The sequence below is a fragment of the Panthera leo genome, chromosome A3, assembly GCF_018350215.1.
Source record: "Panthera leo isolate Ple1 chromosome A3, P.leo_Ple1_pat1.1, whole genome shotgun sequence".
Classification (NCBI taxonomy): domain Eukaryota; kingdom Metazoa; phylum Chordata; class Mammalia; order Carnivora; family Felidae; genus Panthera; species Panthera leo.
Genome location: NC_056681.1, coordinates 120,400,849 through 120,428,062, shown reverse-complemented (window position 1 = coordinate 120,428,062; position 27,214 = coordinate 120,400,849). Strand labels below are relative to the sequence as shown.

Here is a 27,214-nt window from a genome sequence, read left to right as displayed (position 1 = left end):
ATAGACGAAAAAGAGGTTGCTTTGATGAGAAGTTTTAGAACTGTTCTGGCAGCTAGTAGATATCTTGTACTTCTCTAAATTTTTTTGTGTGTCATTTTGAATCAAATAATAATGATGATTAAATATATAATTTGTCTTGTTTCCAGAACATTTCTCTTATTTTTTAACAACATTAGTCGAATGTCCAAGCTTTCCAAAGAATGATTCTAGATAATGGGGAAGAATATAAATTATTTATAACTTCCTTATAAATGAAGTTGAAGGCATTTTTCACTACAAAGGTTTACTGTTGGGGCTAGAGAAGCTAAATACACTCATTTGAAAACCATTTAAAAACAGTCAGAAGATGAGCACATAAAATCAAATTCTAGAAGTCCTTTCTGAGCAGTATAGTACTATGCTCAGATCTCAACAGAAGTTAAGATTAGGGAATAGGAAGTTCTGATCAATTGGATTTGCTAATGAATTGGTTGTGGTTGCTAACTATGGTTCTACTTGTGAAAGTGCAACATAGCCAAATTTATTTGCCTAATTCCTTAAATTAGGATATCTCTAATTCATCAGTTTCTTATATCTCCCCACTCATTTATTTCCAAGCTTTCACACAATATCCTTTATTAATATTTTTTATTTTCCCCTTTGAAAATGAAGAAGTGAAAATTTCACAAACAAAAATTTCACGGAAGTTTTATATAATACATTTCGACAATATTTTTTTGTAAATTTTTTGAGGGGGCGTGCTTTAGGTTTTGAGATTGGATCAAAGCAAAATAAAATCAGTACCTGAATTATGGCCCTAGAACATTTATAAGGTTATATCTTAGATTACAGTTTATATTAAGTTAAAATGGTACCTTTAAAAAATGTTTGGACTCAAGAAAACATTTGAAAACAATTGTCAACAGGGTATATTGAGGGAATAGGTGTTCCCTTGCTACATTTCTCTCTGTGGGATGATGGAAAGAGCACAGGCTTTGGCTCTTCTCCTTCCATGCCACCCTGGGGAATTGAATTAATATTTCTGCCTTAGAAATACTACTTTTTAGACTTGTGATGAAAAGTGAAATGTGTATAAATTTTATAAAGTAATGCTTCTCAGTGTGAGATTAATGTTGTTGCTAAAGACGGAGAAGACCACACCAGTAAGTATTATTCACAGTTACCCTTCTCATAGCGAAAAACAGGTCAACTCACACTACTAGTGAGAAGCTTGTAAAACCAGTTTCAAAGTTAATGGCAAATATTATGCTTGGAGAGAAAGTAAAATGAGCTTTTGGCAAAAATCCCTTATCAAAGGCATACCATCTGGAAAAGCAATTACTGTCATGTGTGCATGCTAGCAGAATTTTTTGTTTTTCAGTTGGATGAAAGCACTGATGTTCAGAGAACATACCAGCACTTCATAGAGATGTGTTACTGTTTTATCACTGAGAAATCCATACTGGGGCAGAGGATTTTTGTTGTTATTTTGTTTTGTTGTTGTCGTTGGTGATGGTGGTTGGTGGTCTTTGTTTTAGTTTTAAAGCCAGTGTTGCCTGGAAAAGTTGCATTGGTTCCTGTGATTGAAGCCCAGCAACGTTGGCTGCAGGGAAAGGGTACACTTAAACTGCGAAGAAAAGAAATTGCACCAGGATATCAGTTCATACCTGCTTTTTTCAAGGAGAATTGGCATTCAGTAATGTAATTTCTGATTGTGATTTAGTATCAAAGTAGTAAAAATTGTGGATGTAAGTGATTTTTGGCGACCAAAGCCATGACTTTTCAGTGTTTTATGAAGAAATGGCCAGTAGGTATAGGATACTGCTTTTCCACAGTGATGAATGCTGGTGCTGTAGTGTGACAGGGCTTTAAATGTTTAATTTTTTAGTAAAGTAAGGTAAATATCTCTTTACTACTGATAGTGCCATTTCTATGATTTTAAGGGGGCATAGCATAGCAAATACATTAAGTACGTCAAATAGTCACAGCATCATGAATTTTAATGTTAAGGATGAGGTATGAGGATTTCCAAAAGTCTGAATTATGGTACAGAATAATTCAACTTCTTTTTTTTTTTTTTTAATTTTTTAAAATGTTTATTTATTTTTGAGACAGAGAGAGACAGAGCATGAATGAGGGAGGGTCAGAAAGAGAGGGAGACAGAATCTGAAGCAGGCTCCAGTCTCTGAGCTGTCAGCACAGAGCCCGATGTGGGGCTCGAACTCACGGACTGTGAGATCATGACCTGAGCCGAAGTCGGCTGCTTAACCGACTGAGCCACCCAGGCACCCCAGAATAATTCAACTTCTAAGAGTTTGACCATTTCCCCATACTTGATGATTTTATCAATTATTCAAAGAAAAAAACAACAGTGAAATTTCATTGTGCATTTTAAAAAACCATACCCAAATTTTGGAATAGAACATGAAAAAATATGCCAGAGTCAGAATGCCAGCAGAGAATAGGTTCGGAAGCTTTTGGGTTTTTTTGGTTTTTTTTGTTTTTTTTTTGCATTTAATGGAATGCTGAAAGTAGACTTCAGTGAGACATAGTGCTATAATTGATAATTTCTGGGTCTGTGTTCAATCATAATATTCAGAGTGTATAACACAGCTGATTTATAATGAAGAATTAGGGATTTTCAATTTAGTAGAAATATAGAATAAGAAGGAAATAAGTTGAATATGGAAAGCGGCTTATGGTTAAAGATGATTGCAGACCTGGGCACTTGAAATCTCTGCAAAGAAGTTATCAAACATGAACAGGGTGTGGCAGAACAACGAAGGTGCTTAATTGGATGGGCTCTGGCTGGCCAAAGAGGAGACATTTTGAGTATCGTAAGTATAACTGCAGTATACTCAGTCATATCAACTTTAAGTCCCTGAGTGCATAATGATAGTTAAAAAAAAAAGAAACAAACCCCAAAAACTCACGAGTTTTCTTTGGAGTATGCTAAGGATCCCACTGTACCTGAAAGTAACCATGTAGTTGAGGAGAGGAAGTTTCTTTTCTGGGGATTATTCCGGTTAATAAATGAAGAATGAGTGATCAGTAGAACATCACCATTTTGTCATGAATCCCAGGACCTAAGTAAAGATTATTGGTAGCTGCTAACATCACAGAGAGACAGCCAGACATTAGGTTTCTCTCAGTGAAAGTTCACAACACTACCTATTAAGTATTCTTGCTAAAAAATTGAACTTGAGGGGCTCCTGGGTGGCTCAGTCAGTTAAGCGTCTGACTTCGGCTCAGGTCATGATCTCGCAGTTCACAAGTTTGAGCCCCATGTCAGCCCTGTGCTGACAGCTCGGAGCCTGGAGCCTGCTTCAGATTCTGTGTGTCCCTCTCTCTCTGCCCCTCCCCTGCTTGTGCTGTCTCTCTCAAAAATAAATAAATATTTTTAAAAAAAATTGAACTTGAACCTGAATTGCATCAAGCCTCTAGCTCTCATTGCCAGTTACTGGAAACACAAAAAACAGGGAAACAAATGAAATGATACTATGGAGATGCAGCCAGCAAAATCAAGGCTTTGGGGAAGTCCTTGGGACACACAACTTGTTTTTTTTTTTTTCAATGAATAAGTTGTAGGGAACAAAAGAAGAGAAGTGACAAGGAAACCTGAGATTAATAGCAATGATTGGACTTTATTTAGGTCCAGATTTTAATACATAAATATTTATGAAATAATCAGGGAAATTTGAACACTACATATTTAGTGTTAAGAAATTATTGTTAATTATTAGGTGTGGTAACAGTATGTAGTTATATTTAAAAAGAGTCATTATCTGGGGCGCCTGGGTGGCTCAGTCAGTTAAGCATCTGACTTCGGCTCAGGTCATGATCTCGCGATCTGTGAGTTCGAGCCCCGCATCGGGCTCTGGGCTGACAGCTCAGAACCTGGAGCCTGCTTCGCATTCTGTGTCTCCCTGTCTCTCTGCCCCTCTCTCACTTGTGTTCTGTCTCTCTCTGTCTACCAAAAATAAATAAATGTAAAAAAATTTTTAAAAAAAGAGTCATTATCTTTTAGAGATACATACTGAAATGATAGTGGATGCAAGGATGTGTCTGGGATACGTTTCATTATTATCCAAAGTAGAGGGGAAGCTGTGGGTGGGGATTAAACCAGATTGGCCATGAGTTGATGTGATCATTGTTTAAAGTAGGCACCTGTGGTGTTGGGGGTGGTGGTGGTGGTGTAATTCTTGGTACTATTCTCTAAGCTTTTTTGAACATTTCCATACGAAAAAAGTCCAGAAATTTACATTCTCTTTGTTGGCTTATAGGAGGACAATTGAATTATATGTATTTAGCAACCTGCCGAATTCTTATTTCTGATAATTTCCTGAGTCTGTTGGGTATTCTGTATAGAAAATCATATTGCCTATAAAAGGATAATTTTACTATACAGTGCTTTCTATTTATCAGGCTTTTATTCTAAGCACTTACACATATTAACCCATTTGATCCTTGCAGGAGCTCCAGTGATGCAGACATTAACTTGCCCAGGGTTACTAGCTGGGATTTGAATCCAGGCATTCTGGCCCCAGAGTCTGTACTTCTTTAGGTTTTTGTATCTCTCCTTGTAACTTCTCTCTGCTCTAATCCCTACACCTTTTATTTTTGTCTTAGTGTGCTGGCTAGAAGTTAAATTTTAAATAGCAATTTTCATTTGTAATTTTGATTTTGGAAATTGTCTTTATACTTAGGGGAGCCAGAGTCCAGTTGAATTTACTTCTTTACAAATGTAAGGTACTCATTACTAGTCTAAGAATTCGTGTGTAGCAAGAAACAAAAAGAATAAAAGTGTATTGTAACAGCTTCTAGTGTTTTTTTGTTTTGTTTTATTTTGAGTTTACCTCCTGATCTGTAAGCAGCCTATTCATGGCTCATTTTACTTTCAATTACTTGTTGATTTCTTTGGTCCTGTTTGCTGAATTTCTTTGTGAATCTTAGATAAAAATTATTCCTTCCTTTCCCCAGCCCTCACATCTGTTATATAATTACTTCCCACCTGACTTTACATAGGTTGCATGAGACAAAATTAGACAAAGCATGTAGTATGTGGTTTAGCACATAATATATATCTAGTAAAAATATGCCTTTTGGCTTAAGAGATAACTACTTCATAATGTTTTTTTAAAAAATAGTTCTTTTTCTTTAATTAATTTTTAAAATGGGGAAGGGTGGGTATATACGGCTTAGTTACATTAAGAATTCCTAAGCCTGGGACAGGTGGCAAAAACTGTTGATAATATGTTATGGTGGTTTAATGAATAATCTCTGTGTTCTCTGTAAAGAGCTTTTTTATAATTTTCTCTGAGTTTGAGAAAGGTTACTGGGAGAGCTGGTTGTTAAAAGAATACTTGCCTGTTAGGGGGTGAGGTGGGAACAATTTAGGGGGAAATGTGACTTGTTCCAACCACATGGGTTTTAAGATAGCTAAGCTTCATGAAAGGAGGCATATAGGCTCTAGTGAGAAGGAAAATTTTGGTTTCACCCTCAAGAGAAAGATGAATCACAATTACAGCCTTTCCCTAAAGATTATGGCAGGTAGCCATTTGAAGGCATGGGCTAGTTAAAAGTTGTACTATTTTTCTGTACTTCACCACGCTCCTCCCTCTAACTCAGGTACACCTGTGATTTTATATAGCAATAAACTGAAGCAACCTAACATATCTTAAATTGTATTTTTGAAAATGATGGGGCACTTGGGCAGGGCTCAGTCATTTGAGTGTCTGATTCTTGATTTTGGCTCAGGTCACGATCCCAGGGATGTGGGATTGAGCCCCGTGTTGGGCTCTGCCCTAACCATGGAGCCTGCTTAAGATTCTCTCTCTCTTTTCCCCTGCTCTCTGCCACCTTGCACATGGGCTTTCCCCCTCTCTGTCTCTCTGTTTCTCTGTCTGTCTCAAATAAAAAAAAGAAAGTTGACATTAAGCTATTTGGAAACTAAAGATGCTAGTAGAGGCACAGGAGTTCCATTTGTTCAAATGACAGCTATAATCATTGAGTGGCATAGCTATTAAAATTGAATAATCATTCGCTTGACAATTAAAGAGGAGGTTTTGTTGTTATGGGCTATAGTTTATTGGTTAGAGATAAAATATATTTTTTGAAGAATAAAATAAATGTGTATGACAGAAACTCACTTTCTTCTCTGATCATGAAAGCTTTGAGTAGAAAGATGAAATACTTTCCAAATGACACATGGATACTTCGGAAACCAAAAGGTGCTCTGCAGGATTAAGCATAGCTGAGAGGTACTCAATTTAACATCTGTTATCAGTTCGTTGGTAAAGGTGTTTATTGTTCTGAACATGACCTTAAATGAGAAGGCATAGCTAGTGTCAGAGTATGGGATTAGTGAATCTAAGAGAAAAGAGAGCTGATATGAGGAAAACAAAAAAATAATAATAAATATTTAATGTTCACTTTGTGCCAGGCACTATGATAGACATTTTATATGCATGTTAAGATTTTGTCCAAATAACTCTGTGACATGTAAACTATTATTGCATCTATTTTATGTATAAGAAACTGAGTCTTAATAAGGCTTACTTTTGTTTGTTTGTTTTATTTAAGTAGGCTTTAGACCCAGTGTGGGGCTTGAACTCAGCCATTCTAAGATCAAGAATCGCATGCTCTACCGACTGAGCCAGCCACACATCCCAATAAGGCTTACGTAGAAGTTAACTCACAGTAGAGTCAGGATTCATCTATCTCTTTCTCTTGGGGTGAAACAAAGTTTGACTTCAGAAACTAATTTTTAATCAGAATTAGAAAACAAAGGAATCATTCTAGTTCAAACACACTGCAAAAGCATAGATTTGGCAAAGCCAGTGATATACGGATTTTGCTAGTTCAGTGTAAATTTCCGATATGCTAGGGCTCCTGAGTTATTGTAATCACAGATACATTAGTTAGAGATTCTCATGCAAGAAAGGTCATAGTTCTAACATACTACTTAATAGTCAAATCACATTTTACTATTTTAGAGAAGAAGGAGGGGTGCATTATTTTTGAAAACAGTGTTTGATATGGAGAACTTACCAGTATTTTATCACTTTAGTTTCAATTAAAAATGAACATGGAAGGGCGCCTGGGTGGCTTAGTCAGTTAAGCATCTGACTCTTGATTTCAGCTCAGGTCTTGATCGTGGGGTCGAGAATTCAGGCCCTGTGTTGGGCTGCATGCTGGGCGTGAAGCCTACTTTAAAAAAAAAAACAAAAAAAAAAACATGGAAATGAATTTAAATAGTCATTGAAATTTTCAAGAACTTTTGGACATTCCTTGAGATTAGATATTACTTACGTTATTAAGAAACCCTCTGCCTGTTACAGGTCTAGCAGTGTAAACATAAAGTTAGGTTAGGTGCAAAATTGGGAATCTCTGTCCTTACTCTTAATATCATATGGATATATTTAACGCTAATTAAAAGTGAAAGCCTGACTATAGTATAAAACGTGCATTTGCTTTTATAATGGGCCTTATTTAGTCATTTCTAAAGCTTTTATTTAAATTGAGATTAAGTATACTTTTCCAGTTGACCATGCAATGGTGAAAAAAACAACATAAGTTTTGGGTTAAGCCACAAAAGAAAACCTCAGTAAATTCTAGAAAAGTTGAAACTTTTTGTGTCCATTTTCTCCCTACAACAGAAGTTTAAAATGCACTACTCCAACCACTTGGAAAAATCAAACAAAAACTGTTCTTAAATAATAGAAGATCAAATATAAATAACAAATTATTAAGTAACTGAAATGAGACTCAGGCTAAGACTAATACTGCTCTTAGAAGTAAATTGATTAAGGGAGGCTTAGTCGGTTAAGTGTCCAACTTGAGCTTAGATCATGATCTTGCAGTTCGTGATTTTGAGCCCTGCATCAGGCTCTGTGCTGACAACTCAGCCCTTGGAGCCTACTTTGGATTCTGTGTCTCCTTGTCTCTCTGCCCCTGCCCTGCTCGCGCTCTCTGTCTCTCTCAAAAATAAATAAACATTAAAAAAAAAGTAAATTGACTAAAAAAAAAAAATGAACTCAACCTCAGAATTTAGTGTAACAAATAAATAAAGTCAAAATAAATGCCTCAGAGAAAGGAAGGATATAAATAGGATAAAAACAGAAGCTGATGGATTAAAAAACAGATACTAAGGGTATGCCAGGGTGGCTCAGTCAGTTAAGCATCCAAGTCTCAGTTTTGGCTCAGGTCATGATCTCATGGTTAGTGGGTTTGAGCCCCATGTCAGGCTCTGCGCTGTGAAGCCTGCTTGGGATTCTCTTTCTCTCTCTCTCTCTCTCTCTCTCTCTCTCTCTCTCTCTCTCTCTCTCTCCCCCTCTCTCCCTGCCCCTCCCCTGCTCTTGCTCTCTCTCTCTCAAAATAAACAAACAACAAACTTAAAAAAAAACAACAACCAGGAACTGTGGAATTGAAAAATCTAAGAGCTATTTCTTAAGATTAAAAAACAAATAAATCTCATTTTATCAAGGAAAAAGATAGAAAACCAAAGTATGAAAGAATAATGGGAATATATATAGAGAGAGAAAAGAGATTTTTTAAATTGTGAGACAGCTTTATTTAACTCTAAGCCAGCTGATTTGAAATCTCTCTGAAATGAATTGTTAAACACTCAAACTGCGTTAAGAAGAAAATCTGGGTAAACCAAGGATTACGGAAGAAAGTTTAAGGAATTTTTTCCCAAAATTGATTCTGGGGCCAGATCATTTTGCCAGTGAGTTTTTTCTAACTTTCAAGGAACATGTAATTCCTATGGTGAGAAACTGTTCTAGAGATTATAAAAAGATGGAAATATGCCCAACTAATGTTATGAAATCAGTATGACTATCTTAACAATGGTTACTTCATGGGAATGAGGATTCTTTTGGGGAGTTACTGTTTTAGTTTTTCTGTAAGCACAGATTTTTATTGAAATTAAGATAATTGAGAAAAAAACAACCCAGAAACTAAAAACTTAGACAAAAAGATGTCTTTGTATCTATAAATATATTTGCTGTTACTAGTGCTGTTTATTCCTTTGTGTGGGTCCAAGTTTTGACCTGATATTCTTTTCCTTTTGCCTAGAGAGCATTGCATGTCTTGTAATGGATTTTTCTCAGCCTTTGTCTAAAAGCCCACATTCATTTTGAAATATATTTTAACTGGATATAGAATTTTAGGTTGACAGTGTCTTTCTTCCAGTACTTAGGACTAGAACTCCATCAACTTCTCATTGGTATAGGTTCTGATCAGAAGTTTTTGTTTTTCTGTACATAACAGGTCTTTTTTTACACTTCTGGCACCTATTTACATTTTTTCTTAATCACTGGTTTTCAACAATTTTCAACAATTCAAATATCTATAGTTATAGTTATAGTTATAGTTATAGTTATATATTTCTTTTGAGAGAGAGAGAGAGAGAGAGAGAGAGAGAGACCTGGCTTACAGGCAAGGGGCAGAGGGGGAGAGAATCTTCAGCAGGCTCTACACCCAGTACAGAGCCTGACATGGGGCTCAGTCTCATGACTGTGAGATCATGACCTGAGCTGAAATCAGGAGTCAGACGCTTAACCAATTGAGCAACAACCCAGGTGCCCCTGATTATGATATTTCTAAGTATGGTTTGCTTTGTTTTTCCTTCTTGGATTTTGTTGAGCCTCATGGATCTGTGGGTTTATGGTTTGAAAAATATCCATTATTTCTCCAAAGATTTTTTTTTTTTCTGTTTCTGTCATGTTTTTCCCTCTAGAGTTTTGGACCCCAATTCCATGTATATCAGATTGTTTGGTGTATTGCTTCAAATCATTGGTGTTCTCCTTCTGTTTTTCCTTTTGTTCTTCTAACTTTTTTTTTTTTTTTTTTTTTGTATTTTTGTTCCTCTTTGTACTTCATTCAGGATATTTTTCTATTGCTGTGTTTTCAAATTAAGTGTTAATCTGCTGTCAGTCCCACCCAGTGTATTTTTCATTTCAGATACTCTATTTTTCATTTCTAGAAGTTCCATTTTGGCCTTAAAAAAATCTTACACTTATCCCTCAACACTTCCCATGTGTTTCTGTACCTTCTTGAGCATATTGAGCATATTTATAGTAGCTTTTTTAACATCTTTGTCTGCCAAGTTCTGTGTCTCTGTCAGTTCTGCATCTGTTTCTATTGATTTGTTATTCTCCTGGTTATAGGTCATATTTCCCTTTTAATTTATATGCCTGGTAAATTTTCACTGGATGTCAGACATTGTGAGTTTTATGTTGTTGGGTGCTGGATTTTGTTGTATTCCTTTCAATGATGTTAGTGTAAGTTTTGGCATGAAGTTAAAATTTTTTGAAATCACTTTGATGCTTTTTTGAGATGTGCTTTGTTTTGAGGAAGCTTCGTTAGGGTGAGTCTAGAACAGCCTATTTTCCTAGAGCTAATTTAGAGTTGATAACTTCTGAGAACTTAATGTCTCATGTATTATGAAGTCTTTTCACTCTACTTGATGGGAATACAAACTATTCCTAGTATGAGTTTTAGGAATTCTTTGGCCTATTTATTTTTCAGTGGTCCTTTTATCAACCTTAGGTAGTTTCTTCTCATACATAACAGATCACTACCTGCCAAAGCCTTGAAGGGCAGATCTCCAGAGCTCTGTTTCTGGGCACAGTTCCCTTTTCTCTGGTATGCTTTTCCACACATTATGGCTGCCTTGGCCTCCCTGAACATCAGTCTCTGTCTCCTCAACCCTCTGAGATTTCCAGGCTCATTGAAGCCCTCACTGTCTATATTGCATCCTGGAAACTGCTTCAAGGGTGTGGGATGGGGCAGTTGTAGGGCTCACCTCATCTCCCTTCCTCACCCCTCCATTTTCTCAGTGACCCACTCCTGCTTTGACTGTTGTCTACTACCTGAAAACTGTTGTTTTATTAATCTGTCTTACCCATTTTTCTGGTTGTATAAGGCAGGAGGATTAATTGGATTCCTCTTACTCCATCACAGCTGTTTGTGGAAATACTTGATGGATTATCTTTTCCTTCTTTTCTGTGGGTTAAGATGTAGGCCTGTGTAAAAGAAACCAAGAAACCAGTTGCCTAGTCTCAGTGTCTCAGGTGTTAGACTTACCTGTAACTGAGGCAGAAAGAGTCCCTAGTTGCTTGTCCAAACCTTTTGATAGTAATAAACAGGCAATTTTGCCTGGTGCGTCCCTTCTCATTTTCACTCTCTGGAATCTATTGCAGTGGTAGAGTGGTTGATCAAGGATTATGGTGCTCTGAAATCTTGTTCAGATACCAGTAAGTTTTTAACACTCTTACTTTAAGCTCAATTAAGACCCATTTCTATTTACTTTTCCTCAGGCTATTACTCACCTTTAATTTTATCAGAAGTTTTGGTTGTTACTAGCTAGCTATCTAACTGGTTGTCCTTTTTCACCTGGGTTGTATTTACTTCATTCATCATGTATTTTTCTGCATCACAGTAACTTTTAGGATCTTGGAAGGGTTTGATCTTTATGCATTATATCTTCAGTTTTGTTCCTGCTTTCTGTTCTTTCTTTCTCTACTCGGAAATGAACAAGTGAATAAATAACTGAATATAGACAAAACATTCACACATACATATGCCCAGTGCATTTTCTCCATTCTGAGATTTTTTTTTTTAAATTTTTTAACGTTTATTCATTTTTGAGAGACAGAGTATGAGCAGGGGAGGGGCAGAGAGAGAGGGAGACACAGAATCCAAACCAGGCTCCAGGCTCTGAGCTGTCAGCACAGAGCCCAATGCGGGGCCCAAACCCATGAACCATGAGATCACAACCTAAGCTGAAACCGAAGTAGGACGCTCAACTGACTAAGCCATCCAAGTGCCTCTTCATTCTGAGATTGTTAATTGTGGTATGTACTATTGATTTAATATATCCTCAAGAAAAAAGAAACATTAAATTTATTTTAAAAATTCTTAGAAATTAACTGACAGAAGCATACATTTATCCATATAATTTCTATACCATCTTCTTTGGAATCGTGAAATCAAATCTGATCCTTTTTCACATTCTCACCTGTGCTTGCTTTTTTTCTTTATATTTTATGATGATATAGTCTTGAGTCATATGGGAAATGTTTGGATTTAACTGCTTTTCTTTTTTGGCTAAACTCATAGTTTCAGTTTTTCTACAGATAAACTGTGAATTAAATAACTTCCTTTTTTCTTTTTTTTAAATAACTTCCTTTTTGAGACACCTGGAAACTTTTGACAAATTCATACCCAGTGGTTGGGTGTTAGTACCTTGTAAAAATGTAAATTGGCTGCACCACTGTCTCTCTTCCAACTCAGATAACTCTGTGATCTATTTTGAGAGGTTGGGCAATTTCTCCTGGCTTTAATTGTCCTTGCTTGTCCTGCAACAGACAACTTTTCCACCACAATAGCTTTTTATTTCAAAGATTCATCATAGTTCAATCTTTCTGAAAATACTCTCAAGCAACAGGTAGGCTTTTAGATTTACCTTAAAGTTGAACTGTGTATGAGTTAACCTGTGCAGTTAACTTAGCTGTGGTCATAGTTGGTTAAATAGCTTCTCAGGAAAGGTATTTCCCATAGATTTACACATGGGTAAGCAGTGACAAACATCACAACTTACCCTTTTCCTTGGCTAGGGGGAGGGGTTTGGACATTAATTCTGATACTTCTAGTTTCAGAAACCTAAAAATATTATTTTAAGAAAAATAAATATCTTTAGTATTGAAAAAATATGATTTAGGAAATGAATATACCATGAGCAAGCATAAAGTCTGTCAGGTGGTTGAATTATTCAATAAGTTTTGAGATGATCAAATAGCAGCCACAGAAATTGGTGTTGAAGCTGTCTGTATGCAAATGTATGGTAACGTTTTAAAATTGAAAAGCTAATAAAACTGTGCAAAGAATAGTAAGAAGACTAAAAATTTTACCATAAAAAATTTTAAACACATCTATATAAAGAAAACTAATACAAAGCCAAAAATAAAAATAATAACAAAATGGAAAATATTTACAAATATGACCTTAAATATTATCTAACATTACTATGAATATTTAAAAATATTTACAGTACAAAGATCCAGTACGTACATTGATAAAGTCATGCCCATTAGATCATAAGGGGGCATAGAGTAAACAAACATAAGAAAAAGAGTCCAGCTTCCTGGGAATTAAAACAACAGTGAATAACTTTTTCATACTCATTGAATAAGTAAACTATTTTTACTTATATTATGGGAATCCAGTACTTATGCATTGCTTTTGGAATTGGTACAGTTCATTTAGAGAGTAGTATGGTAGTATTTATCGTAAAAATCATAAACGTATCTGTGATCATTGATTTAGTAATTCTACTCTTGGGAATTAACCCTGAGTAAATAATTCAGAGCTATATTCACAGTAATATTACTTATAATAATAAAACTGAGGACAACCTAGTTGGCCAACAGTGGGAAGTTTGATGTATTATGCTCAGTTAATATCCAAATATTTCATATCCACTATGTGTAAGTGTAAGCATGGTGACAGTAGGGACTGTATCACTTTTGTTCTCTGCTGTAACACCATTGCCTAGAATAGCTTTTGATATACACATGCAGAACCTGTTTTTAAGTACCTTAGTGAGGAAGAGAGGGGAACAAATTGGCCGATGAAGAATTTTTTGTAGACGTTTGAACTGGAGTATGGAAATTCAGTAAATATGGATTTCTGTTGGGAGCCAGGAATTGTAAAAGGCACTCGAGAAGGAGGGCCACTCTGAGGAAAGGCCTGGTATTAGCGGTTGACTGGAGGATAAGGTAGGAGCTGGGGCGCAGGTTAAGGCAGTGTTCTGTGTGGACTTATATGGAAAGAAGCTAACTGGGTGAGACTTCATTCTGTGGTATGGGAAGTCACTGATGATTTTTCAACAGAGACTGATGTTGGGGTGCCTGCGTGGCTCAGTTGGTTAAGCGTCTGACTCTTGATTTCAGCTCAGGTCATGATCTCATGGTTTGTGAGATTGAGCCCCCAATTGGGGCTGACAGTGTGGAGCCTGCTTGGGATTCTCTGTCTCTCCGTCTGTCTCTGCCCTTTCCCTGCTCACGTGTGCGTGTGTGTGCGCGCGCACTCTCTCTCTCAAATAAATACATAAAAATAAAAAAGTTGACATTGGAAGACTTACTTAATTCGAGTTCAATCTGGCATTTGTATACAGAACAGATTCAGGCAGGGAGATCAGTTTAAACTCTGTTGGAAATGGAGTGGAACTTCATGCGAGAAGTCCACTTACAGTAATTGTAAAACTATTTTGTTTTCCATCTTGACCTGTGGATGGGGATGATTGTCCCTTTGTGCTAATGTTATTTTTATTAATTTTAAGAGTTAAATTTGGTTATGTAAAAGGACAGTGCTGTTAGGAGAATAAATAAAAATTTAAATATATAGGAAAAATTTTACCGAAATCTTATGCTTACAACGATTCACAAAAATGCTCAGGGTCAAAATAAAATTGTTTTAGGAAGTCTCTATTGAACTATGCCACATGGATATGGAATTCTTTCAGCTTTACTTTCATTTTTGTAAATCTCTCCTTCACTAAAGATAGAGGAAAACTATGTCAAACTGTCGTTTGTTTTGTCAAAAGTATTGTTAGACTTTCTTTAAAATTATAATCTTGTAGCGAAGGATCAGACGTTTAAAAATTATGAATTGAAGGCCTGGTTTGCTCTCTAGGGCTTTATGAAAAAGAAGGGTTTCCATACCCATCTAGTTTTTAACATGTTAGTGACACTTGGGTAGTGAAAGTTGACATGCATGAAGCAGTTCATTGTGCTGAATTAGGGTCACGAGGTTTATTTGGAATAAACTAAGACAAGATTTTTAAAGAAAAACCAGTGTGTTGCCAATAGTGGTGCAAAACTAAATCTGCATTGTTTACAAAATAGAGAAACATAATAAATTATCTGTAGATATACGTGTGCAGATTCTTTAAAAAAAATAGCAAGCATTTTATGAAGTAATTGGCCAGTATTTTTGCGCATTAATGTTTAACATTCAGAATTAAAAATTTAAAGGAAAGCTTTATATGACAAAATGATGAATTTTTAATTGAATTGACAATTCAGTTGAATTGTTTGAGTAGTGGGTTAGAAGAATATACCCAAGTGCCTAATACCCAGGGTAAGAGGTTGAGTTGGAAAAGGGCTTTGCTGAGTAGGTGATATTTTACCCAAATCTTAAGATTATTTATTTGAGTATGTACTGTCTACTCTGCATGCCAGATATTGGGTGTGTGTGTGTGTAATATATAGTTCGTTCTTTAATGGACTAACAATTGTTTATAAACTGTAACAAATACTGACATATGGGTAATAATAATGTGCCATGGGAACATAGAGATTAACTTGGAAAAGGGACAGGAGGAGAGGAGAGTTAGAGCTTTGCAGAGAAGGTGACATGAGCTGGGAATTGAATGGTGGATAGACCCACACACCCTGGAGAAGAGCGAAAGGTATGTTCTTAGATGTAGGGAGTGCAGCATGAAGGGGTGTATAACAATTTTCTTTCCTTCTTCTCATTAAATATAAATAAGCATTTTGATCCTTTAATTGGTGGCTGTAGAAAAAAGCTTTGTTATTATATCAAATCATTTCTCATAGAATTCATTTAAGATACCTTAACCTATTAAAGTAAAAATTGTGTAGACTGCAAAGAGTTATGGGATGCTGGAAATGTTCTAAATCTTGATTGTGGTAGTGACATAGGTGTTTTCTTTTGTTAAAATTAATTCCCACTTAAATTAGTCGTGTTTTATTGCATATAAATTTTATCTAAGTGATGTTGATTTGAAAATTGTCTGTGAAATCACATTTTTCCCCCAAATTTATAGCTGGTATATAGATACTGGCTTTCTAAAGAAAAGACTTTCAACTTTCCATTGTCAAACTGAATGTCCCAACAAAAGGACAAGCATATAGCATTTAGCAGAATGAAAGTCCATGCTTTCATGGCACTTACATTTTAGTGGAGGAAGAAGACAGATAATAAAGAAAAAAAACTCATAGTTAATTTCAGGCGATTAAGTGGTATGACAGAAGTTAAAGAAGAGAGTGGTAGGGAAGAGTTGTCATTTTAGGTAGGGGGAGCCAAGTGAAGCCAGAATGAGAAATTAGCCATAGTATCAAGCTTGTTGATTGTGTTTTTTAAATATGACAGACACTGAACTCACTTAAGATTAGAATGAAGACTGGATACCTGTGGAAATTGCATATGTAATTATATGTATGTAATTGATTATGCAATTGTAAGGTAGAATATAAATGTTGAAACTTAAACAAAATGAAATAAATTGAGATGTGGGAGTTATGAGTATACTTTTCTCAATTTTTGTAGCAGAAATTCAGTTAATTCTATCTAAAATTGAAATGTGAGTTGAAAAGCACACGCAATATTGGCTGATAATCTTTTTTTCTTAATGTAAAGGAATCCTGACCGCCATGTTTTCTGATGAGAAATCTGCTGTCATTCTAACTCGTGTTCCTCCATATGCAAATGTACTGTTTCTCTCTGGCCACTTGCAAGATTTTTTCTTTGTGTTTAGTTTTCAGAAATTTTTATGTGTCTGTGTCTGGATGTCTTTAGGTTTAACCTGTTTATAGTTGGCTAATAAGCTTCCTGGATTTGTTAGTTATGATTTTCACCACATTTGAGAAATTGTCAGCCATTATTTCTTCAAGTAATCTTACAGTGCACACTCTTTCTCCTCTCCTTCTGGGACTTTGATGACATGAATGTTAGAACTTATGTAGTTGTTCCATAGGTCTCTGATGCTTCATTAATTTTTGTCAACCTATTATCTTTCTATTATTTAGACCAGATACTTTCTTTTTAAAAAAAAAATTTTTTTTAACGTTTATTTATTTTTGAGACAGAGACAGAGCATGAACGGGGGAGGGTCAGAGAGAGGAAGACACAGAATCTGAAACAGGCTCCAGGCTCTGAGCTGTCAGCACAGAGCCTGACTCCGGGCTCGAACTCACGGACCGTGAGATCATGACCTGAGCCGAAGTCGGCCGCTTAACCGGCTGAGCCACCCAGGCGCCCTGAGACCAGATACTTTGTATCAATTGATGTTTAAGTCCACTGATTCTTTCTTCTGTTTTTCTGCTCTCAGTTTTGGCTGTTGTATCCTTCAGTTCTAAAATTTCCATTTGGTTCTTCTTTGTATCTTCTGTTTCTTTGCTGAAATTTGCTGTTTTCGCATTTGTTTCAGTACTGTTTGTAATTGCTTATTCGTTCATTTTACTGATACCTGCTTTAAAATCCCTGTTAGATAATTCAGATATCTTTGTCATGTCAGTACTGGTGTCTTGTAATTGTCTTTTCTCATTTAGGTTGAAGTTTTCATATATGGCTTTATTGTTTGTTTGTTTTTTTTTTTTCAGAATGAATTTAATTATTATAAAAACGAATCGGGGAGAATAAGAATAAAGCGGAAACAGAACCAGTCTTAGCTGTATAAATTCAATTTCTTTCTCTCTAAAGTAGAAATTACAATGTCTACTTTGTAGACTTTTTTTTGAAAGACTACATGAGAACATGTAGGTAAAGTATCCAACCCAGTCCCTGGCTTACAACAAATGCTCAGAAAATATTAGTTTTGCTGCCGCCGCGCTGCCACTGCTGCTGCTGCTCATTCTCCTCCTCCTCCTCCTCCTCTCCCCCGCCCCCACTCTGTTTTGAAATCATTTCTGTCAGCTACATAACACTTTAAGGGAAGAGGCCCTTTAAAAGAAGTCTTCACTCCTCCCTCCCCACCAGTTCTTTAAATTGATTGCTTAATACAAAGATTGGCCTGTTTCTCAATACTGCCTTAGTTTTTTTTGTTGGGGGTAGACCTTTTTGTTGTTGAACTTCTTGTTCTAGGCCCCTAGGAAGTGAGCTTCCTTCTTGTTCTAGGCCCTAGGAAGTTCATCCACTTGCTTCTGTTCCTTAGAGAATCCTCTCTCTCCAATGCCTACTATCCAGGGCATTGGATATCCTTTCTTTCTACCCAGATGACAAATACACTTTCCCTTTTTGCTTTAGGGTTTTACAGCTAAGCATATGAGAAGGGTAGGAGGAAGAGGTAGAGAAGGGATGGTGGTCATGACAAATATACACAGTGGTATGGCAAAGCTTAGGAAATTCTGATAGGTTTTTAAGGCCGTCAGTAGTCCTTGATTCTTGCTGAGTTGGTAATTGGAAGCCTTTTTGAACTAATATATCTTGATTTTTTTTCCTTTTCTCATGAAACCCCTTTTGACCATCATGATGGAAAGATTTCCCCTGAGGAGAATGTGACATTTAAGCTGAATTCTGAAAGGTGAGTTAGAAGTGACTACGTGGGGGAAGAAGAATGTGCTGGCAGATAGAACCAGCATATCTAAAGGCCTTTAAGTAAGAAAGGACCTATAACATATTGAAGATACTAAAAGATGTCAGTGTGGAAATAAAGAAAAGTTGCCAAGATAATACAGGATGCCCATGTGCCTCTCTTTCCTGTAATATTAACATCTTATTAAAAACCATGGTGTATTTTTCAAAACCAAGAAACCAATATTGGTACATTACTTTTAGCTAAGCTCCAGATTTTATTAATATTGTACCAATTTTTCTGTTTCTAATATCCTTTTTCTTTTCCAGATTAGGATCCCACATTTTATTTAACTCTCATGTTTCTTTAATCTCCTCTGGTTTGTGACAATTTGTTAGATTTTTTCTTCTTTTTGGTAGCATTGACACTTTTGAATAGTACTGGTTAGATATTTTGTAGAATGTCCTTCCACTGGATTTGTCTGATGTTTTTCTTATGGTTAGATTTAGGCTATGGTGTTTTGGAAAGAACAGCACAAGAAGTGAGTCGCCCATTTCTTTACACTGTATCACAGAGTACAATATCAACGTTACTATCACTGGTGAGGTTTATGTGCTGGAAACCAGTTTAAAACATATTACCTTATGACTCAGTAGTCACCTTCTGGGTATTTATCTTAGAGGAAAAAAACTTAATTTGACATACAAATCTGTACACAAATGCTTACAGCAGCTTAATTCATAATCAATAAACACGGGAAACAGACTGAATGTTTTCCTGTTGGGTGAAAAGATAAAAAATGTGGTATATCCATACAGTGGGTTACTACTCACCAATAAAAAGAAATAAATTAATGATACATGTAACAACCTGGATGAATCTCTGAGACATTGTGCTAGGTGGAAAAAAGCCAGTCTCAAAAGATTACATACTATGTGGTTCCATTTATATGGCATTTTCTTACATGACAAAAAGACAAAGTCATTCTGATTAGACCAGTTAGGGTTTAGGTGTTGTAGGAAGGCGTGGGGGTGGGGAGGGGCACGGAAATGGGGCTCTCTGTCTTCTGCTTGTGTTGGTGGTTGTGTGGTTCTATATGTATACTAAAATTCAGAGACCTGTACACACAAAAAAAATTACTGTGTGACAATTTACAAAATATAATTTTTAAAAAGTGAAGCTAAAGTTAAAAAAAAAAAAAAAGACTGCAGAACTAGAGCACAGAGAGCAGTAGCAAAAATGATAGAGGTATGAAGAAGTAGAGAGGAGCCACATCATTTGTTCCTTGTAGGACTTAATGGATTTTAAGCAGAGGAATAACCTGATTGGGTCATTTTTAAAAGAAATTTTTGAAATACTTTTAATATTCAATGTGGAGAGTGAATTGATAGACTGAAGATCTAAGAGGCAGAATAGAAAATAAGGCATTTCTTGCATCTTTCCCACAAATATTTGTAAAGTCCCAGTTCTTGAAGTCTGTTTATGGTGTTAGGATTATTGTGATGATAAGAGTCATTATAAGTACAAGCAATCCTTTGTTTCTATACTTTTTGACTTTTTTATATGACCTGTATTTTTGCACATTATACCCTGCTTTCCTTAGGAATAAACAAGACTTAGTAACCAACTAACATGATAATTGTGTAGCTGTGTCTGTCCAATATTTTGGTTTCAAAAGTGTTGCCATCTTTAGAAAAACTATTTATGCAGTCTTTGGATTATTTTTATACTTGTTCCTATTTTTTAAAAATGAGTGGAAAATCAGTTAACAGTGATAATTATAAGTATGCTTATAAAATGAATATTAGTTAAGACCATCATGAAAATAACAAATCTTTGGCTTTAGTCAGATCCTTGTCAGATTAAAGTGTATTAATCCAACAGTGTGTGTTAAGTAAGAGGGCAGAATTTGAAGAAAATATAGAAATGTTGTAATTATATTGTTGATAACTGGTCTGGTGAAATTAAGGCATGTGTTTTTTAACTTTCTAATAGCAACTTATTTTATCTTTTCACACATTTTATCTTTCTTACAAATTTTCAGGAATATATTATATGAAAATATATAAAGAATTTCCTGCAGTAATAGCGTTGCTATTAGAAAATCTCTTATGTTGAAGTGCCTGGGTGGCTGAGTCAGTTAAGAGTCTGACTCTTGACTTTGGCTTAGGTCATGATCTCATGGTTCATGGGTTTGATCCCTGTGTCAGGTTCTGCATTGACAGTGTGGAACCTGTTTGGGATTCTCTCTCTCCCTCTCTGCCCCTCCCCCACCGTCTCTCTCAAAATAAATAAATAAACTTAAAAAAAAAAAAAGAAAATCTCCTCTAGAAATAAATAAATAAAAGAAAAAATCTCTTACATCAAACCTCATGAAATTGCCATTTTTGAAGGTAAAAATGGCAGAATATTGGCAGTTTCACCTGGTAAACCTAATATTTTTTTCCCAAATTGATGCATTCTTATCTGTAATCTCGTTATTTTTAATATAGAGAAGAATATACGTTGTATAGTTAATTTTCTGGGAGATATTTCTTGGTCCTGTTTCTGGACAGAAGTCAAACTTTTTTGACTGATTTGCAAAGAGATAGCAAAACGGTGAGTTAATGTTCTGTTTTAAAAATAAATTTTATCTACAGAAATTTTTGAAATACTAGCAAGACATATAAAAAACTAAAGTCCATCTGGAGCATTCCCACAGCCCTTGTTCTCGCTCATTCTCTTCATAAGTAGCCATTGTTAAACATTTGGTGTCTATTTCAAATTTTAGTCTATTTATATTTATGTCTGTACATAAATATGTACACATATACACTGATTTAAATACACACATATATACACATACATACTTGTAGGGAATATATAGTATTGTGGAATATTTTTCATAAATGGTGTATTTATATAGTTTAGCATTATGATTTTTACATTCTACAACATATTTAGATCTGTGTTTTGTTGTCAGTTTTTTACTTTCTACATTGTTTTTGTATCATGGCTACTTTTATTTGGATCATCAAGGTTTTTACTACAGATTGTTGTATAATTTTTTAAAACTAATAACAATGAAGACAGAATTATTCTTCCATGTGAGTTCCCCTGCACCTACACGAGAGTTCCTTCAAGATAAAGAGAGTGGAATTGCTGAGTCATATGGTGTATGCATTTTTAAAATGTGTTATTTGGAAAATTTCAAACATATGCCAAAGTGGACAAATAGAATAATGAATTCCTGTTCACTTTCAACAATGATCAATCCTTGACCTATCTTGTGTATCTGTACTCTTCGCTTACTTTCTCCCTTCTCATATGTATTTTTTTAATTTTTATTTTATTCTTGAGAGAGAGAGAGATGGAGTGCAAGCAGGGGAGAAGCAGAGAGAGAGGGAGACAAAGAATGCGAAGCAGATTCCAGGCCCCAACCCATGGGGCCCCAACCCATGAACCATGATATCATGGCCTGAGTCGAAGTCAGACACTTAACCAACTGAGCCACCCAGGTGCCCCGTCCCTTCTCATATTTTTTTTAAATTTAATGTTTATTTATTTTTGAGAGAGAGAAAGAGAGACAGAGCATGAGTAGCAGAGGAACAGAGAGAGAGAAGGAACAGAGAATCCAAAGCAGGCTCCAGGCTCTGAACTGTTAGCACAGAGCCCAACGTGGGGCTCGAACTCCAGACCACGAGATCATGACCTGAGCCGAAGTCAGACGCTCAACTGACTGAGCCACCCAGGCACCCCACCCCTCTCATATTTTGAAGCAAATCTAGGTACCATGTCATTTGATCTGTAAATATTTCATATATTTCTAGAAAAGATAAGTTGTTTCTCTTTTTTAGAAAAAAATAATCACAATACCATTATCATATTTTAGAATGATAATTCTTTGACATTATTAAATATTCAGTGTTCAAAATTTGAATTGTTTTAATGTCAATAACATTTTGGTTTTTTTGTATATTTTTATTATTCGTATATTTTTATTATTTTACTCGTTTGAATTGGAATCCTAATAAGGATCACAATGATTGGTTGATATGACATTTTTTAAAAAGTCTCTTTTTAAAACTTATTTAAACTATTTTAAATAGTTTTCTCCTTTTTCTCCCTCTCCTTCTTTCCCTCTTTCTGTCTCTATTATTCTCTCCTTCTCCCCGACTCCCTTTTCTTTTGCTGTCTCCATTTTTTTTTTCTGTTTTTAAAATTCTTACAGTATATTGATTGAAGAGATTGGGCTGTTTGTCATGAAAATTTTTTCACACTGTGGCTCTTGTATTGCATGCCATGACATTGTTTAACTTGTTTTTTTGTCCTCTGTATTTCCTATAAATTTTTAGTTGGGTATGGATGCTTGATGAGTTTCAGGTTTGATTTCTTTTTGTCAAGACTATTTTATAGACAGTGTTGTCATCTAATATAAGGAGGCACATGGTAATAACATATGCATTTCTAATTTGGAAGATACTGCCAGATTGTCTTCCAAAACTGTTGTTTCAATATATATCCCCATCATTAGTATTTGAAGCATCACTTCACATACGTGTGAACTATTATCATCAAGATTTATCTGTCTTTTCCTTTATGATTTATGTCTACTTTTTAGTTTGAGAAATGTTTCTTTCCTCACAGCCATAAAAATATTCACTTAACACTTTTGTCAATTATAAAAAACATATAACATAAAATGTATATCTTAACTATTTTTAAGTGTGCAGTTCAGTAGTGTTAACTATATTCTTGTTGTGTAGCTGATCTCCAGAACTCTTTAATTTTGCAAAACTAAAACTTTTTTTTAATTTAAATTTCAGTTAGTTAACATTCAGTATAATATCAATTTCAAGTGTACACAACACTGAAATTTTACATCCATTAAACAAATGCCTAGTTCTCCCCTGGCCCCAGCTCTTTTTCTAATAACTTGAGACTTAATTTTCACATTTAGCTATTTTATTTCTGACTTTTCTGACTTTTTAAAAAAACTTTTTGATGGTGTGGGATGTATCTTATTTACTTTTATTTAAATAGTTTGCCATTTGTCCTGGCAGCATTTATTGAATAGACTGTCTTCCTGCTAATACCACATATATATTCTAACATTCCATATTTACAGGTGCTGTTTCTGCAGTTGGTATTCTGTTCCATTGGTCTATTTTTGTATTTATATACCATTACCACCTACTTCCAATTACTGTATTGTTAAAATAGTTTTTGATGTCTAGTAGGACAAATAACACTGCTTTGTTGTTTTGCATAATGGTCTTTGTTTACATTTATATTGATGCGTATATACTTATACTTTCTTTGTATTTCAAACCTACTTCATAAGAGACATAAAAAATTTTGCTAGGATATTGTTTGGATTTATAGATCAATTAGGGGAGAATTAATATTTTTCTTATGTATGTTGACTGTTTCTCCATTTATACTTGAAAGTTTTGCTCTTTTGGAAAGTTAGCTTTCTATTTAAAGACCTTACACATATTTACAGTTTTTTTATTCCTAGGTGATTTTTATTTTTGTTTCTTTTGGTATGGAGTGATTCTGTGTTTTGTTTTTTGTTTTTTTTAATTGTAGTCTTCCTGTTCCCAGTTCTGATTTCCTCTTACCCTGTTTTCCATTACATTTTCATAACATTTATGACCTTGTAACAGAGTTGATAATTTAACTACATATTTTGTTTGTTGTTATTACCTGTTTTCCTTACCCTCTCCCCAACCCTGGAATGTAATTTCTACAAGGACAGGGATCTGTCTGTTATTTCTTGACATCATACTGAGCACTCCTATGAATTCTAGTAGTGATTCACCCTATTCTGTTTGAGTTTTATAAGGATAGGTTTTCATATTATATGCAGATAACATTTTAGGAGTCTTTTCCTTTCCAGAATGAATATGTTTTGTTTTCTTTTCCTTGATTTATTGAATTAGATGAGTCTTCTAGTATTGTGTTGAATAGTACATGTGATTTCCCTCATTATTATCATGTTCTTAATATACATGAGAATACATCTATTATTTTATTGCTAAGTATATGTAATGTTTACCATTGGTGTCTATTAGGTTTTAACAAAGGAGAGTTGTTTTTTTTCCCCCTAACTTAAAAAAAAAATTATTATTTATTTATTTTGAGAGAGAGGGCAAGAATGGGGGAGGGTTAGAGAGGGAGAGGGAGAGAGAAGATCCCAAGCAGGCTCCACGCTGTCAGTGCAGGACCCAACGTGGGGCTCAATCTCACGAGCTGTGAGATCCTGACCTAAGCCGAAACCAAGAGTCAGACGCTTAACCAACTGAGCCACCCTAGATTCCCTTTTTCCCCTAACTTTAACAAAGTAGGGAAGTTTTTCTTTTGTTCCTAACTTGCAAGGAATTTGTATATTGGGATTTTTGAATTTTATCAGTGGGAAAAGGAACATAAATTTTCTCTAGGTGAGTTTTCACTATTTCATACGTGACCCCACCAAGAGACAGGAAAGCTGAACATATAGTGGATGCTAAGAAACAGAAATTGAAGAGAGCTTTTGACAGTCTTACAGGGGTGGAGAGACTTTGAGTTCAGGGTTACCAGGACATCTACAGCTTGAGTGACCAAGACCCAAAGAGACTATAAGCATAGAGAAGTGAGCCCAAAAGTCTGAACCATGTTGCCCCTAGAAATTGTTGCAGATTAGTAAGCACAAGCTAATAGGCAGAAAAATAGAGCAGAAAGTAGCTGCTGAGAGGCTAAGAGGCTAAGCAGAATTTTCAGCGGTCTTATGGTACTATAGAGATAGATGAATCTGGGTAAATATCCTAGGCTTTCAGTTGAGATCTGTGAATCACTATATCCTAGCAATAAGGGTGAACCAGATAAGTAGACCAGGTCTGAATGTGATTAAAAACTGGCCTCGGGGCACCTGGGTGGCTCAGTCGATTAAGTGTCCGACTCCTGCTCAGGTCATGATCTCGCAGTTTGTGAGTTCAAGCCCCCTGTCGGGTTCTGTGCTGACAGCTCGGAGCCTGGAGCCTGCTTCAGATTCTGTCTCTCTCTCTCTCTCTCTCTGCCCCTACCCTACTCGTGCTCTCTCTCTTTCTCTTTCTGTCTCTCTCTCAAAAATAAGCATTGGGGCGCCTGGGTGGCGCAGTCGGTTAAGCGTCCGACTTCAGCCAGGTCACGATCTCGCGGTCCGTGAGTTCGAGCCCCGTGTCAGGCTCTGGGCTGATGGCTCGGAGCCTGGAGCCTGTTTCCGATTCTGTGTCTCCCTCTCTCTCTGCCCCTCCCCCGTTCATGCTCTGTCTCTCTCTGTCCCAAAAATAAATAAAAAACGTTGAAAAAAAAAATTAAAAAAAAAAAAATAAGCATTAAAAAATTTTAAAAAAAAAAAGAAAGAAAACTGTCTTCAAATTAGCTCATTGGATTAGCTCCCATTGCTGACCAGAAACTAAAGAAAATCTTCTATTGAAGAAGAGTAGCATTCACAGTCTCTACAATTTTTATTACACAATAACTGACATTCAGTCCCTAGATTTCAGGCATGCCAAGAGTCATGAACAAGAGAAAAACAGATACAGAAACACAGATGATCAGGTGTGGACTTCAGTGACAAATGTTGTGCCACTTCCTTTATCCCTTATGTTTCAGATGAGAAATCTGTCATTTGAATTATTTTTTCCCTGTAAAACATCATTTTTAGATAAAGCATCATTTTTTCTCTCTCACTGGTTTCATTATGTTTTGTCTTTAATTTTCAGAAGTTTAACTGTGATGTGTTGATGTGTCTTGTTTGTGGATTGCTTTGGGCTTAACCTGTTTAGGATTCACTTAGCTTCTTGAATTCATAAGTTTATTTGTTTGGCCAAGCTTAGAGGTTTTCAGCTTTTAATTTTTAAGAATACTTCTCAGCCCCGCCCTCTTTCTTCTTTTTGGGAGTCTGATGATATGAAAGATAAATCTTTTATTATATTCCACAGGTCCCTACGGTTCTGTTAATTTATTTTCAGTATTTTCTCTCTGTGTTCAGATTGGGTAGTTTCTTTTGTTCTGTCTTCCAGTTGAGTGATTCTTCCCTCTGTCCTTTCCATTCTGTTATATTCAACCATTAAGTCTTTTATTTTATTTACTATATTTTTCAGTTCTGAAATTTCCATTTGTTTCTTCCTTATATTTTTCTTTCCTTGCTAAGACTTTCTATTTTTTTTAATTGTTTGTTTGTTTTAGGCATGTATGTAATTTTTCCCTGAGACATCTTTATGTTGGCTGCTAAAAACCCTTTTCAGCTAATCTTAACATCTCTGTCATCACGGTATTGACACCTCTGGGTTGTCTTTTTTCACTCAGTTTGAGATATTCCTGGTTCTTGGTGTGACCAGTGATTTTCATTGATACCTGGACATTTTAAGTATTATGTTTTGAGACTCTGGATTTTATCTAAACATTCTGATTTAGCTGGCTTCCTCTGGCACAGCTTTAGCGTGAGAAGGAGAGGAGTACTTTGCCACATTACCGCACAGTGCGGAAAGAAGTTCATGTACCTCACTCTGCCTCTGTTCACTCTCAAGTTAGCAGGAGTACCTCATTGCTGTTGGTCAGGGATGGGAGTTCTGGCCTCCAGTGACGTTTCCCTGACTGGAGGGTTAAGAATGCCTCAGTACTACTCCCCTCATGGTCTCCACAGGGGAGGTCGATTTTCTCTTGGGCAGTGTTGATAGGCCTGACTCCACTAGGCCTCTTCTGATACCAGCCTGTCATAGAGAGGGAGAGAGGCATTTTGTTACTCCAGGTGAATGTCCAAGTTCTCCATGTGGTCTTGGTTAACACCATGGGGAAGGAGGTCTCATTATCACCTGGCCTCCCAACTGGCTTTCTGTGACATGACTGTGGTGGGTAGTGTGGGATGCCCTGTTATAGCTTGGCAAGGGTGGAAGTCTAGGCTCCCCCCTT

General features: G+C 35.8%; 1 protein-coding gene across 15 annotated transcripts in view; it reads left to right on the top strand.

The window, feature by feature from the left end:
• NCOA1 (nuclear receptor coactivator 1) overlaps positions 1-27,214 on the top strand; it is a 222,125-nt gene that overhangs the window by 37,511 nt on the left and 157,400 nt on the right. For 12 of the 15 annotated variants that reach the window (XM_042933544.1, XM_042933531.1, XM_042933532.1 and 9 more), the window contains one exon: positions 17,391-18,310. The exons of 2 other annotated variants lie outside the window; for them this stretch is intronic. The gene's annotated coding sequence lies outside the window, so the exon portion shown is untranslated. The remainder of the gene's footprint in view (positions 1-17,390; positions 18,311-27,214) is intronic. One more of the 15 variants, XM_042933539.1, reaches the window with a different exon arrangement.